At 44.4% G+C, this 13,932-nt stretch overlaps 1 protein-coding gene and 1 long non-coding RNA gene across 26 annotated transcripts in view; one reads left to right on the forward strand and one right to left on the reverse strand.

Moving 5' to 3' along the window:
- LOC309859815 (ERO1-like protein beta) overlaps positions 1-13,932 on the reverse strand; it is a 195,455-nt gene that overhangs the window by 24,021 nt on the left and 157,502 nt on the right. For 17 of the 23 annotated variants that reach the window (XR_014308921.1, XR_014308922.1, XR_014308923.1 and 14 more), the window contains one exon: positions 9,618-12,501. The exons of 3 other annotated variants lie outside the window; for them this stretch is intronic. The gene's annotated coding sequence lies outside the window, so the exon portion shown is untranslated. Of the gene's footprint in view, positions 1-5,551; positions 7,215-7,912; positions 8,984-9,617; positions 12,502-13,932 lie in introns of those variants that run through there. 3 more of the 23 variants (XM_082720927.1, XM_082720926.1, XM_082720925.1) reach the window with 3 other exon arrangements.
- LOC309859818 overlaps positions 1-13,932 on the forward strand; it is a 36,570-nt gene that overhangs the window by 21,409 nt on the left and 1,229 nt on the right. The window contains exon 2 of one of the 3 annotated variants that reach the window (XR_014308940.1): positions 5,358-5,556. The exons of 1 other annotated variant lie outside the window; for it this stretch is intronic. This is a non-coding gene — a long non-coding RNA (uncharacterized lncRNA). The remainder of the gene's footprint in view (positions 1-5,357; positions 5,557-13,932) is intronic. One more of the 3 variants, XR_014308941.1, reaches the window with a different exon arrangement.

Below are 13,932 nucleotides of genomic sequence, written 5' to 3' on the forward strand. Positions count from 1 at the left end.
AATTCTTCTAATCCAGGAGCATGGAACACTTTTCCATTTCTTTGTGTCTTCCTCAATTTCTTTCATGAGTACTTTATAGTTTTCTGAGTATAGATTCTTTGCCTCTTTGGTTATATCCTGACACTTTACTGAATTCCTGTACAAGTTCTAGCAGTTTTGGAGTGGAGTCTTTTGGGTTTTCCACATACAGTATCATATCATCTGTGAAGAGTGATAGTTTGACTTCTTCTTTTCTGATTTGGATGCTTTTAATTTCCTTTTGTTGTCTGATTGCTGAGGCTAGGACTTCAAGTACTATGTTGAAGAGCAGTGGTGATAATGGACATCTCTGCCATGTTCCTGACCTTAGCAGAAAAGCTTTCAGTTTTTCTCCATTGAGAATATTTGCGGTGGGTTGTTCATAAATGGCTTTGAGAATATTGAGGTATGTGTCCTCTATCCCTACACTTTGAAGAGTTTTGATCAGGAAGGGATGCTGTACTTTGTCAAATGCTTTTTCAGCACCTATTGAGAGTATCATATGGTTCTTGTTCTTTCTTCTATTGATGTGTTGTATCACATTGATTTGGGGATGTTGAACCAACCTTGCAGCCCTGGAATGAATCCCACTTGGTCGTGGTGAATAATCGTTTTAATGTGCTGTTGAATTCTATTGGCTAGTATTTTGGTGAGAATTTTTGCATCTGTGTTCATCAAGGATATTGGTCTATAGCTCTCTTTTATGATGGGATCCTTGTCTGGTTTTGGGATCAAGGTGATGCTGGCCTCATAAAATGAGTTTGGAAGTTTTCCTTCCATTTGTATTTTTTGGAACAGTTTCAGGAGAATAGGAATTAGTTCTTCTTTAAATGTTTCGTAGAATTCCTCCTGGAAGCCGTCTGGCCCTGGGCTTTCATTTGTTTGGAGATTTTTGATGACCATTTCAATCTCCTTACTGGTTATGGGTCTGTTCAGGTTTTCTATTTCTTCCTGGTTCAGTTGTGGTAGTTTATATGTTTCTAGGAATGCATCCATTTCTTCCAGATTGTCAAATTTGTTGGTGTAGAGTTGCTCATAGTATATTCTTATAATTGTTTGTATTTCTTTGGTGTTAGTTGTGATCTCTCCTCTTTCATTCATGATTTTATTTTATTTATTTTATTTTTTTAAGACTTTATTTATTTGACAGAGAGAGAAATCTCAAGCAGGCAGGGAGGCAGGCAGAGAGAGGAGGAAGCAGGCTGTCTGCAGAGCAGAGAGCCTGATGCGGGGCTCGATTCCAGGATACTGGGATCATGACCTGAGCCGAAGGCAGAGGCTTTAACCCACTGAGCCACCCAGGCGCCCCTCATTCATGATTTTATATATTTGGATCCTTTCTCTTTTCTTTTTGATAGGACTGCCGGGGGTTTATCAATCTTATTAATTTTTTCAAAGAACTAGTTCCTAGTTTCGTTGATTTGTTCTGTTGGTTTTTTGGTTTCTATTTCATTGATTTGTGCTCTGATCTTTATGATTTCTCTTCTCCTGCTGGGTTTAGGGATTATTTCTAGTTCTTTCTCTAGCTCCTTTATGTGTAGGGTTAGGTTGTGTACCTGAGACCTTTCTTGTTTTTTTTTTTTTTTTAAGATTTTATCTATTTATTTATTTGACAGGCAGAGATCACAAGGAGGCAGAGAGGCAAGCAGAAAGAGGGAGAGAGAGGGAAGCAGGCTCCCTGTTGAGCAGAGAACCCGATGCGGGCCTTGATCCCAGGACCTTGAGATCATGACCTGAGCCGAAGGCAGAGGCTTAACCCACTGAGCCACCCAGGCACCCCCTTTCTTGTTTCTTGAGAAAGGCTTGTACTGCTATATATTTTCCTCCCGGGACTGCCTTTGTTGTGTCCCACAGATTTTGAACCATTGTGTTTTCATTATCATTTCTTTCCATATATTTTTTTACATTCTTCTTTAATTTCCTGGTTGACCCATTCATTCTTTTTTTTTAATTAAATTGATTTATTAATTTCAGAAAAAGAGTATTCATTATTTTTTCAATCACCCAGTGCTCCATGCAATCCGTGCCCTCTATAATACCCACCACCTGGTACCCCATCCTCCCACCCACCCCCACTTCAAACCCCTCAGATTGTTTTTCAGAGTCCATAGTTTCTCATGATTCACCTCCCCTTCCAATTTACCCAAACTCCCTTCTCCTCTCTAACACCCCTTGTCCTCTATGCTATTTCTTATGCTCCAAAAATAAGTGAAACCATATGATAATTGACTGTCTCTCTGCTTGACTGATTTCACTTAGCATAATATCTTCCAGTCCCATCCATGTTGCTACAAAAGTTGGGTATTCGTCCTTTCTGATGGAGGCATAATACTCCATAGTGTATATGGACCACATCTTCCTTATCCATTCATCCGTTGAAGGGCATCTTGGTTCTTTCCATAGGTTGGCGACTGTGGCCATTGCTGCTATAAACATTGGGGTACAGATGGCTCTTCTTTTCACTACATCTGTATCTTTGGGGTAAATACCCAGGAGTGCAATGGCAGGGTCATAGGGAAGTTCTATTTTAATTTCTTGAGGAATCTCCACACTGTTCTCCAAAGAGGCTGCACCAACTTGCATTCCCACCAACAGTGGAAGAGGGTTCCCCTTTCTCCACATCCTCTCCAACACATGTTGTTTCCTGTTTTGTTAATTTTGGCCATTCTAACTGGTGTGAGGTGATAGCTTGATGTGTCTACGGCCATACCACCCTGAACGCGTCCAATCTCTTCTGACCCATTCATTATTTAGAAGGATGCTGTTTAGTCTCCATGTATTTGGGTTCTTTCCAAATTTCCTCTTGTGGTTGAGTTCTAGCTTCAGAGCCTTGTGGTCTGAAAATATGCAGGGAATGATCCCAATCTTTTGATACCAGTTGAGACCTGATTTAGGACCGAGGGTGTGATCTATTCTGAAGAATGTTCCCTGTGCACTAGAGAAGAATGTGTTCTGCTGCTTTGGGACGTGATGTTCTGAATATACATGTGATGTCCATCTGGTCCAGGGTGTCATTTAAGGCCTTTATTTCCTTGTTGATCTTTTGCTTGGATGATCTGTCCATTTCAGTGAGGGGAGTGTTAAAGTCCCCCACTATTATTGTATTATTGTTGATGTGTTTCTTTGATTTTGTTATTAATTGGTTTATACAGTTGGCTGCTCCCACGTTGGGGACATAGATATTTAAAATTGTAAGATCTTCTTGTTGGACAGATCCTTTGAGTATGATATAGTGTCCTTCCTCATCTCTTATTATAGTCTTTGGCTTAAAATCTAATGGCTCTGATGTAAGGATTGCCACTCCTGCTTTCTTCTGATGTCCTTTAGCATGGTAAATTCTTTTCCACGCCCTCACTTTAAATCTGGAGGTGTCTTTGGGTTTAAAATGAGTTTCTTGTAGGCAACATACAGATGGGTTTTGTTTTTTATAATCCATTCTGATACCCTCTGTCTTTTGATTGGGGCATTTAGCCCATTCACATTCAGGGTAACTATTGAGAGATATGAATTTAGTGCCATTGTATTGCCTGTAAGGTGACTGTTACTGTATATTGTCTCTGTTCCTTACTGATCTACCACTTGTAGGCACTCTCTTTGCTTAGAGGACACCTTTCAATATTTCCTGTAGAGATGGTTTGGTGTTTGCAAATTCTTTCATGTTTTGTTTGTCCTGGAAGCTTTTAATCTCTCCTTCTATATTCAATGATAGCCTAGCTGGATATAGTATTCTTGGCTGCATATTTTTCTTCTTTAGTGCTCTGAATTTATCATGCCAGGTCTTTCTGGTCTTCCATGTCTCTGTGGAGAAGTCTGCTGCCAATCTATTATTTTTACCATTGTATGTTACAGACTTCTTTCCCGGGCTGCTTTCAGGATTTTCTCTTTGTCACTGAGACTTGTACATTTTACTATTAGGTGATGGAGTGTGGACCTATTCTTATTGATTCTGAGGGGCGTTTTCTGCACCTCCTGGGTTTTGATGCATGTTCCCTTTGCCATATTGGGGAAATTCTCTACAATAATTGTCTCCAGTATACCTTCTGCTCCCCTGTCTCTTTCTTCTTCTTCTGGAATCCCAATTGTTCTAATGTTGTTTCATCTTATGGTGTCACTTATCTCTCGAATTCTCTTCTCATGGTCCTGTAGCTGTTTGTCACTCTTTTGCTCAGTTTCTTTATTCTCTGTCATTTGGTCTTCTATATAGCTAATTCTTTCTTCTGCCTCATTTATCCTAGCAGTGAGAGCCTCCATTTTTTATTGCACCTCATTAATAGCTTTTTCATTTCAACTTGGTTAGATTTTAGTTCTTTTATTTCTCCAAATAGGGCTTTTATATCTCTCGAGAGGTTTTCTCTAATATCTTCCGTGCCTTTTTTGAGCCGGGCTAGCACCTTGAGAATCGTCATTCTGAACGCTAGATCTGACATATTACCAATATCTGTATTGATTAGGTCCCTAGCCTTCGGTACTGCCTCTTGTTCTTCTTTTTTTTTTCTTTTTTTTGTGGTGAATTTTTCCGCCTTGTCCTTTTGTCCAGATAAGAATGTATGAAGGAGCAAGTAAAATACTAAAAGGGTGGCAACAACCCAAGGAAAATATGCTTTATCCAAATCAGAAGAGATCCCAAATCGTGAAGAGGGAGATAGGGGATAAAAAGAGGTTCAGAAAGGGGACGCCTGTGTGGCTCAGTGGGTTAAGCCTCTGCCTTCGGCTCAGGTCATGATCTCAGGGTCCTGGGATCGAGTCCCACATCGGACTCTCTGCTCAGCGGGGAGCCTGCTTCCACCTCTCTCTCTGCCCCTCTTCCTACTTGTGATCTCTCTCTCTGTCAAATAAATACATAAATAAATAAAATAAATCTTTAAAAAAAAAGAGGTTCAGAAAGAAAAAAAAAAGAAAATAAAAGAAAAGAAAGAAAGAAAGAAAGAAAGAAAACAATTATAAAAATAAAACGAATAAAGAAAAAAGATAAAAAAATATATATTCGATAAACTAATTTAAAAATGTTAAAAAAGAAAAGGGTAAAAGTTAAAAACATTTTAGCAGAAGAGAAAAAAAATTGAAAAAGAAAAAAAAATTAAATTAACTGCAAGACTAAAGAATCATGGGGAGAAAGCCATGAGTTCCGTGCTTTGCTTTCTCCTCCTCTGGAATTCTGCTGCTCTCCTTGGTATTGAAACTGCACTCCTTGGTATGTGAACTTGGTCTTGGCTGGATTCCTTGTTGATCTTCTGAGGGAGGGGCCCGTTGTAGTGACTCTCAAGTGTGTTTGCCCCAGGCGGAATTGCACCGCCCTTACCAGGGGCCTGGCTGAGTAATCCCCTCAAGGTTTCTTTCAGGAACTTTTTTTCCCTGAATGCTTTCAGTAGAGTTCTGGAGGACAGGAATGAAAATGGCGGCCTCCTGGTCTCTGCCCTGAGGAGCCGAGAGCCCGGGAACCCCACTCCTCAGTGCGCCCTCAGAGAACAGCGCCCAATAACTCTGCCTGCCTGACTTCCAGCCGCACTCCAAGCTCACCGAGCCTGTGACCAGTTCAAGGTAATCCTGAGCTGTGAGCTCACTCTTGGCTCTGTCTCTGTAGCTGCCTTCCCTGTTCTAATACCTGTAAGCTCTGTGACACTCAGACAGCCCCCATCCTTCTTTGACCCTGTAGGACCTGAGGCCATGCTGACCCCGCATGGTCTTCACCCCGGTTTAGCCTCTGGAGCGATGTCCCTCAGCAGAACAGACTTTTAAAAGTCCTGATTTTGTGCTTTGGTTGCTCCGCCGCTTGCTGGGATCTGGCCCCTCCCTCTGGAGTCTATCTTCCCATGGCTTTGGATTCACTTCTCCACTAGTCCTACCTTTTAGAAAGTAGTTGATTTTCTGTTTCTGGAATTGCTGTTCTTCTGCTCTTCGATATTCCATTGGTTTTGTACGTGTTTGCAATCTTTAGATAAGCTAGCTGATCTCCTGCTAGCTGAAGTAGTCTCAGCCTGCTACTTCTCCGCCATTTTGACTCCTCCTAAAACAGCTTTTTAAATGCCTTTTTATGTCTAGCACATGGCCCGAGTGGTCTTGAATCAATTCAAGTTGAATTGAAACTGATACTGGGGTTCTCTTGAGTGAAAATAGAAAGAGGAAAGGAAGGGCATTGGGGGTAATGTGCAAGGGCTGATTAAAAAGATGGGTTGTGGAAACCAAATAGGAGAAAAAAAGAAGGGAAGACTTGAGCCTATATAGTGACCAGATCGTGGGGTCTTTGGGTTCAGGACCTGGTAGGGTTGAAGAATTGCTGGAATTAGCTTTCTAGATGGTGAGCAGGGACAAGGGGAAATGGCAGGTGACAGGACCCCCAGACATGAGGAGGTGAAAAACAGTGCCTGGGTCTAGGGTGTGGTTGGGCATACCTCCATGGGGGGACAGGGGGTGGAGGACAGCCTCCTTGCAGTGTGGAAGTCAGGTATGACCTTTGCAAATGCTGAAATCAGTGCTAGTTACAAGAGAAAGAGTGAGTCAGGCTCTGAAATCTTCTGTGAGTATGCCGAGATGAGTGAAAGACTGTGTGCTGCTCGGGTGGGTGGGCTAGTTGGCATGCAGACTGGTTGTGTGACTAGCAGAGAAGTGTTGGTGTGCATGAGGGGAAGCACTGCCATGGTCTGGATATTGTAATGTGGAGCAGGGAGGATGCCGACCTCATCTTAGGCCTGGCAGTATGTGGGAATAATGAAAGACTTATCTGGCAGTCTACAGGGAAGCAGTCCCCTCAAGGGACTCCATGTTTTTGGTGGAGCCAGAAGAGATTTGGTGCAGGAGAGGGGATTTGGTGAGCTTTATTGGATCTCAGGCGTGGACAGGTTGTGGTTAGGAAGCTGGGGTGAGATTAAGTGATGCCCAGAGCCATATGGAAGTGACAGTCAGAAACGCTGGTCATGTGGGAAGCTTGGATTTCTAGGAACATGGATGAAAACCAGTGAAAGACCAGAGAGGACATCCCTGCTGTGTGCCTAGTCTAATGGTTGTCTATTTATTGATTCTGGTGTCAAGCATCTTGTGGGGAGGTGAGGAATAGGGGCTGGGTTTCAGGCAGGAGAAAGGAGAACATCTCCTTATGTTGCCATGGGGTGTGGTAAGGGTTATCTTCAGTCCGTTATTGCTTAACTTCTAGATGACTCCAGGAATAATTCCGTGTCAAATTTGTCCAGTGATGTTAATACCTAAAAGTGGATGTGGATGGAAAACATGGCACTTGAGTTTTTCTGAAATTTGAAGTCTCCATGGCATCAGAAAAAGTGTGCTTGCAGACTTTTTGAAAAGTCTGGACTCTTTTCTGTTCCAGACTCTTCTGGACTTTTCTCTTCGAGTTCTTAATGCTTTTCAGAACTTAACTAGAAATAATTTTACATGGTGGCATATTAGGTGGTATGTCACGCCAGGTGTCCTTCCATGCAAGCTGACTTTAGGGGATGCTAGTCCCGACACCTGATTACCTTTTTCCACCAGCCTTCTCCCACCATGTCCTTGACCACATCCCCTTTCACAGCACTAATGGACTGAGCTGAACCTTTCATCTGCTAGGTAGTTAGTATTTCATCCGCATTAGGATTTTGTATTTGTATATAATCTGTATAAGGGACATTTTTAGGTCTGTAAATAGGTGCATTTTTCAAATGTATATTTCTCTTTCATAATAATAATGATAATAAAAGTGTTGATTTAGCATTGAAGCACAATCAACATACCTGCTGTCTTTTGATTTGAGTACTCGCTGAGTCAAAAGGGCTTCCCTATGTGGATTTTACCTCCTTACCAGGTATGAAACTCCAGGTTGTTCATCTGCCCTTGGCATAGTATACTGCACACAAAGGAAGTTCTAAAATCTACTGGCCAGTGTCAGGAAAAGGAGTCTTTCCTGCACCCTGATTAGCATGGATTATTGTTGACAGAAAGTTTGTATCAGTGGGCAGCGTCTGTTATTCAGATCCATTTTTTTTTTCTGCTTTTCATTACTGTGTTATCCTTGGGGTAACCTCTTTATGGGCTTGCTGACCTTCATGGCTGGTGAAGCTCCTTGGTGTGAGTTTCTTCTTCCCTGTCAACATTTTCACAGTAATGTTGAAAAACAGCTCCTCCCAAACCCCATGACTTACGTAGGCCTTGTGGCAACAAGTGTCTGTTTTTCTTCCTCACCAGTCTCCATTGGTTGGGGTAGTTCTGTCTCTGGCTGCTGGTTGCTTGGGGTGGGCTCCATGATGGGTTGGGTCCAGATCTGCTCTAGGAGTTTCCTTATATCCCTTAGAGTAGAGACTGCCTGAGATTCTCCAGCCATAACTGGATCATATTTCTAAGGACTGCCTGCCCCAAATCATTTGTGGGCGTGTGTCATCCAAAGGTGTGGCTTCAGCTAAAGAAGAATTTGTGGCATTTTTACAAACTATCCCAAGAGGGAAAGAGGACAGGGACCAAGACAGTTGTTAGAAGGTGAAATCACTGGAGTCATATTAGCTTTTAAGTAATAACAGTGCATCACTAATGACATTTATCCTTGTCAGTGTTTTCTGTCTTATTTCTGACGAGGTTATTTTCCTTCTTCTCACTGTTCTATTTATAAAATTCAGTTTTATTTAAGTTGTCAAGTTCGCCTTGAATGTTTATTTCCCCTTTTTCTGTATAGGCCTGTAATCTTGAGCAACCTGCTTTCATGATTTCATGCCATTGTCTAGGGAATTTGTGTAAGCTAGTAAATGATACTATCTTCATTTACACTTGGATGTGTAGGCAGGGCTGGGAAGGCTCTTAGTTCTCTGGCGTGGGGTGGGGTTGGCAGCAGGAGGGATGGAGGGATAGGAAGGACTGGGGGGTCATTTCCTACTAGGGAAGAACCACACTGAGCTCCTTCTTCCACTGGGGCTCCTAAGTGGGATAAGGATCTTTCCACTTCCTTTAGTGTTTCCAGAAGCAGGTTTTGTGAGGCTCTGTTATGATCCTTTCAATTAAAAAAGAGGGGAAATGGTATGAAAAGTATTATATGTAAGGAAATGGAGGGATAATTCCATTGCTTTCATAGGTTTGTTTGTTGGTAGTGCTTATTGCTGTATTGGGATCAAGTGGCATTTAATAAGGCCAGTCTCAAACATTACTGAATTGTACCTGTGAAAAGAAGTTGGAGTCTGCTGTGGCTGGGCCAAGAAACAGGTGAGGCTCAGAGGACCTGAAGCACTGTTAGATACAGTCCTTCATGGAGAAACCCACTGTGTGTTTTTGTAATTGGGGTGTCAGGACCTGATAATACAGTTGAGTAGGTGTGAGTCAACAGGCAAGCTTCACACTCTGCAGTGGCCAGATTTAGGAAACCTTTGCTTGAGAAGCACCAACATCCATTCACGAGAACACACTCCTCCCAGCACATGCAGATATTTCAGATTAAGTTCCCCAGATTTCGATGGGGATTCTGCCCCTGGGAGAGAGGGAGTCTTCAGGGCAGTTGTGTAAACATTCTTCCCTCCCACTGTGTCCACCTTCATTCCTCACTCTTCACCTACACCAGACCTTCCAAGTCCAAGACTGAAGGCCCTGGAATCCTGGCAAGCAGTCTGGACCCCAGTGTAAGACAAACAAAGATGGTAGATCATTTGCTTTTAATTAAGAAAGGGCTTCCATGTGAATAAATAGAGGGCATGAGTGAATATTCACAAATGTGACTACTTATTAATATCATTACTTACAAGGGAGAGGAAAGCAAGCAGAAAAATTAATAAACACCTTTGAGTTCGCAAATGATCATCTGTTTCTCAGCAGATAGCACTTTTAAAAACTTGGCTCAATGAAAATATTGTAATGCATTTGAGATCTTAATTTCTGACTTAGGGCAACTCATTAAACCCGATGGTTTCCTACCACAAACACGCACAGATGTGTGAAAACGTGCACGCGCATATACAGACACAAGTTCTGTTGTCATAGTGGCATTTAGAAAGCTTGTCTCATTTGATTTCCATTGAAATATCTGCTTGCTGGAAATGCTGGCAAACGTTATCTGCTGAGGGCCCAGAAGGGACAGCTGGAGCCTGGAGCCTTGACTTAGATGCCACTGTGGCCACGAGGCACTAAGCACCTAGACTGAGGTGCTGTGCTTGGTCCAGGAGATCACCGGGGCACATAGACCTCACAGTATCTGCTGAGGTAGAGCTGCAGTCTAGTGTTTTATCAATGAGAAAACGCTGCACAGCATGTCCAGGGTCTTCGGCTAGGAGGTGGCACAGCTGGGACTCAGACTTCTTTCTGTCCGTCTGCACGGCCTGTGCTCTGGCACAACCCTTTTGGTGATAGGGATGATTCAGATGTTTTTGCTAAAAATATCTCATTGCTAGAAATTATTTGGATTTTCTACTTTATAAAATTTTACTACAACTGCAATCTCTTCCACTGTGAATTCAGAGCCCTTTATACTTCTTTTTTTCCCATAAAGCAGTTTTTATGCTTTTACTTTTAATTTGTGGATTGCAAGATCACAAGAGTAACAGGAACTGGGTCCTGATTTCCTTCCAGTTTGGGCATTCGTAGATCTCTGCTTTCTCATTCCTGCCATGGGTATTTTCATCAAGCCAGGCATAAAGCATTTTTATCTCACCGGGAATTCGGAATTTGATGCTGTCCTCGGGGTCTGTGGACTTCTGTAGATAACAGGAGTGAGGGAGGGTCTGTTAAGCTCTGCTTCGAAAGCCAGCAGGGTGTTTGTGGACGCTGACAAGCAAGCGAATCCTAAAATGCATGCGGACATGCAGAGGACCGCACTGAAACGGTCTTGGAACGGTCTTGCTTCTGACTTCAGAACTTCCCACAGAGCTACAGTGATCGTGATAGTATAGGACTGGCCGAAGGCTAGACACACAGATGCATGAAAGTCCTGAAATAAATCCTTATATCTAAGATCAGTTTATTTTTGGCAAGAGAGCCAGAACAACTTAATGAGGAAAGAATGGCTTTTTAATAAATGGTGCTGGGAGACTGGATATCCATGTGCAAAGGAGGAAAGTTGGTTCCTTACATCGTACACCAGAATTAACTCAAAGTAGATCCTAGGCCTAAATGTAAGAACTAAACTCTACAGCTCCTTTTTTTTTTCTTTAATTAATTTATTTATCTGAGAGAGCAAGCATGCAGGGAGGGGCAGAGGGCAAGAAGCAGACTCTGCTAAACTCTGTGCCTTGTAGAAGAAAATACAGGAGTAAATCTTCATAAACTTGAGTCAGGCAAAGTCTTACTTGACACAACACAAAAGTAATTTTTGGTTTGGAAACTAACCTTTGTGGAAAAAACAGAGCTAGAGGGACTGGATTCAGGAATCCGCTTATTTTTAGGTTCAATAAATTAAAGACAGCATGAAACAGGCTAGTAATAACTTTTGATATGTGTTAACTTACAATAAGCATTGTCAAATTTCTTTCTGTAATCCTGTGCTTATTAGGAATTTGTCAAGGTCCTTCCCATAGTTTCAAGGAAAATAGGTGGTTTTGTTTTGCTTTCTTGCATGTCGTGTATAGGCACTTAGGGGCATTTTTTTCCTGCGTATGCCTGTGTCCAGAGAGTCACAGCTTCTCTGATGCCCTGGTGCCCAGGTTGTTGATTGGGAACTCTCAGGCCCTGCTGTGGCCCCTACAGACAGCAAAGAGCAACTTGGATGCTTGAGATGGTCAGGGCCTTCCTAATCTGTCTTTTACCACTCAGCTGTATTTCAGAGATAATATTCAGATATTTTCAGAGACCGGTTAAGCTTATATTTTAATAAACATTTCCTGAGCTACCACCCTCTTTCCCCCGTGTGCCAGACACAGGATGAATGAAATGCCCTGGTCCCCATGGAAGTCAGGGTCTATGTGTCACCAAGTCACCGAGGGCCACCACGCTGGGCAGGGGCTCAGCTTTCCCTGGGCTTCCAATCATTCTCTGGAGGCCACAGTGCAGAGGGGAGGGCAGACCAGCTTCCTTCCTTGTTCTCTTCCTCGCCCAGTGCCCTCTCCTGGCCAGTCTCTCTGGAAGGACTTTCTGCAGAACCAGATCCTTGGTGGTTGACTACAAGATGGGTTGTGCATGCAGAGAAGGGCCCCTGGCAGGCCAGGTGGTGCTCTGCTCGCTCTCGAGTTCAAGAACTTGGTTTTGGAGTACAAGCGCGTCTGTAACTGAACACTGTCGACAGTTTCAAGTACACCTCTAACTGCTGTGATTCTCAGAAATCGTCTTAGGGAAATCAAAGGTGGTGGCGGCGGGGAATTAGTCAAATATTAATGTAGTTTTGCATTCATTAATTTTTAACATAAAAACATTCCCAAAATGTATCTTTCTCGATTGTTATTTTTTTCTGTGGAACCAAGGCTTGGAGAGCATCTGTGCGTACGGGATGCCCCGCCGTGGCCTGGAGCCCTCAGCTCCCAGCGGTGGGGCAGGGGGTCACTTCCCCCTGGTGAGAGGGAGGGGGCGTGTCTCACCTCAGGCTGGGTCCTGAGACTAGTTGCCGCCTGATTGTCGTGTTGCCTATGGAGAGGACAGGGCATTTCCCGAAAGCACGGGATGGTGCCTGCGTGGCACATGAGTGCTCCTCAGGGCTCCTCTTGATGACCTCCATAGCCCCACACCTGTGAAACTGCACCCCTCTGCCGGCTCCACGTCTCCTTCATAAATGTTGAGTTTCTGGAGGCAGTGAGGAGCTGCTGAGAAGGAAAGTGACCTCAGATGCCCCTCACCTGGGAGGCCTCCCTCTGAGGCACACAGTAACTCCCAGACCCTGTGGGCGGAGCCTGGTGTCCTGCTGAGGTCGGGGTTCAGGGAAGGGAACTAGTGGCCCATCTGCTCTCTGCTGCTGAAGCCACAAGCCCCGCAACAACCCTGCTGAGCTCCCACCGCCAATGCTTGCTTGTCTCCCCCTTTCCTCCCTTTACATCCGCACGCGCTTCCTTGAATGCAAACAGCAGAAACAGACTTTGGATCATTTGAGCAAACACAGCAACAAAGAGCCTTGCGGTGTTTTCTTGTCAAGCTGGAGGCAAAGCTGATGGTCCTCATTTCAGTGAGACCAGAGCTGCCAGGGAGCGACAGGGTGAGGACAGGTGCACCCCGTCCTTGGACAGACGCCTGGGGGGGGCAGCTGTTGGCTGCTGAGCTCACTCCTTTCAGGAGTCAGGTGCTCTGGATCTCCAGGGCCCAGCCCACACATGGGGACCACGAGCTAGTTTCCTAGACTGTGTAGTCTCCCTGGGAGAAGTCCCAGCGCTCTTAGAGGAGGGCGAGTGGATGTGGGGGAACCATGGGGATAATGCCCCTGTGCCTCTCCCCATGGGACGGTCATCCAGCACCTGCCCTGTGCCAGGCAGGCGGGCTCATGGTGGTGGCTATGCAGTCGGCAGCGGGCTGGCCCATCTCCCCTCTCAGGGTCCGCCAGCTCTGACCCGTGGCTTCACAGATACGCTCACTCATCTTCGCATGGCTCTTTGCCTGGGTCATTCTCTGACCTGGGTGACCTTCTCTGTCTGGGACCGGCCCGCCCTGGCTCCCATGTGCCTCTCCAGACTTTCTGTCCTGGACCGTTGATTGTCGGTGTTCTCACTGGCCTTGTCTGTCCCACTCTTCTCTTCAGGCTCCTCATGAAGTCCTCCCTCTGTCCCTGGCTCCTTGCTCAGTTTCTAGTTGATGCTACATCAGTGTTCAGTGGGTGAATGTTGGGGGGCTGCCCATTAGGAAGGCCATGGTGATAGCAGGAGTGTTGGCCCTGCCCTTACTTGGGGAGCCACCCCCCATCCAAAGCTCCAGGTGGTGTCTGAGCACTTTTCTTGTACTCGTTGGGACTGCACTAGTAAAGAAGAGTAAAAACGGATCATGGGGTAGAGCTCGAATAGGCCCTTGGTTACTTTGTGTAAGAGTGGGAACTACAGAGAGTGCTCC

This window comes from Mustela nivalis, assembly GCF_964662115.1.
Source record: "Mustela nivalis genome assembly, chromosome: 2".
NCBI lineage: Eukaryota > Metazoa > Chordata > Mammalia > Carnivora > Mustelidae > Mustela > Mustela nivalis.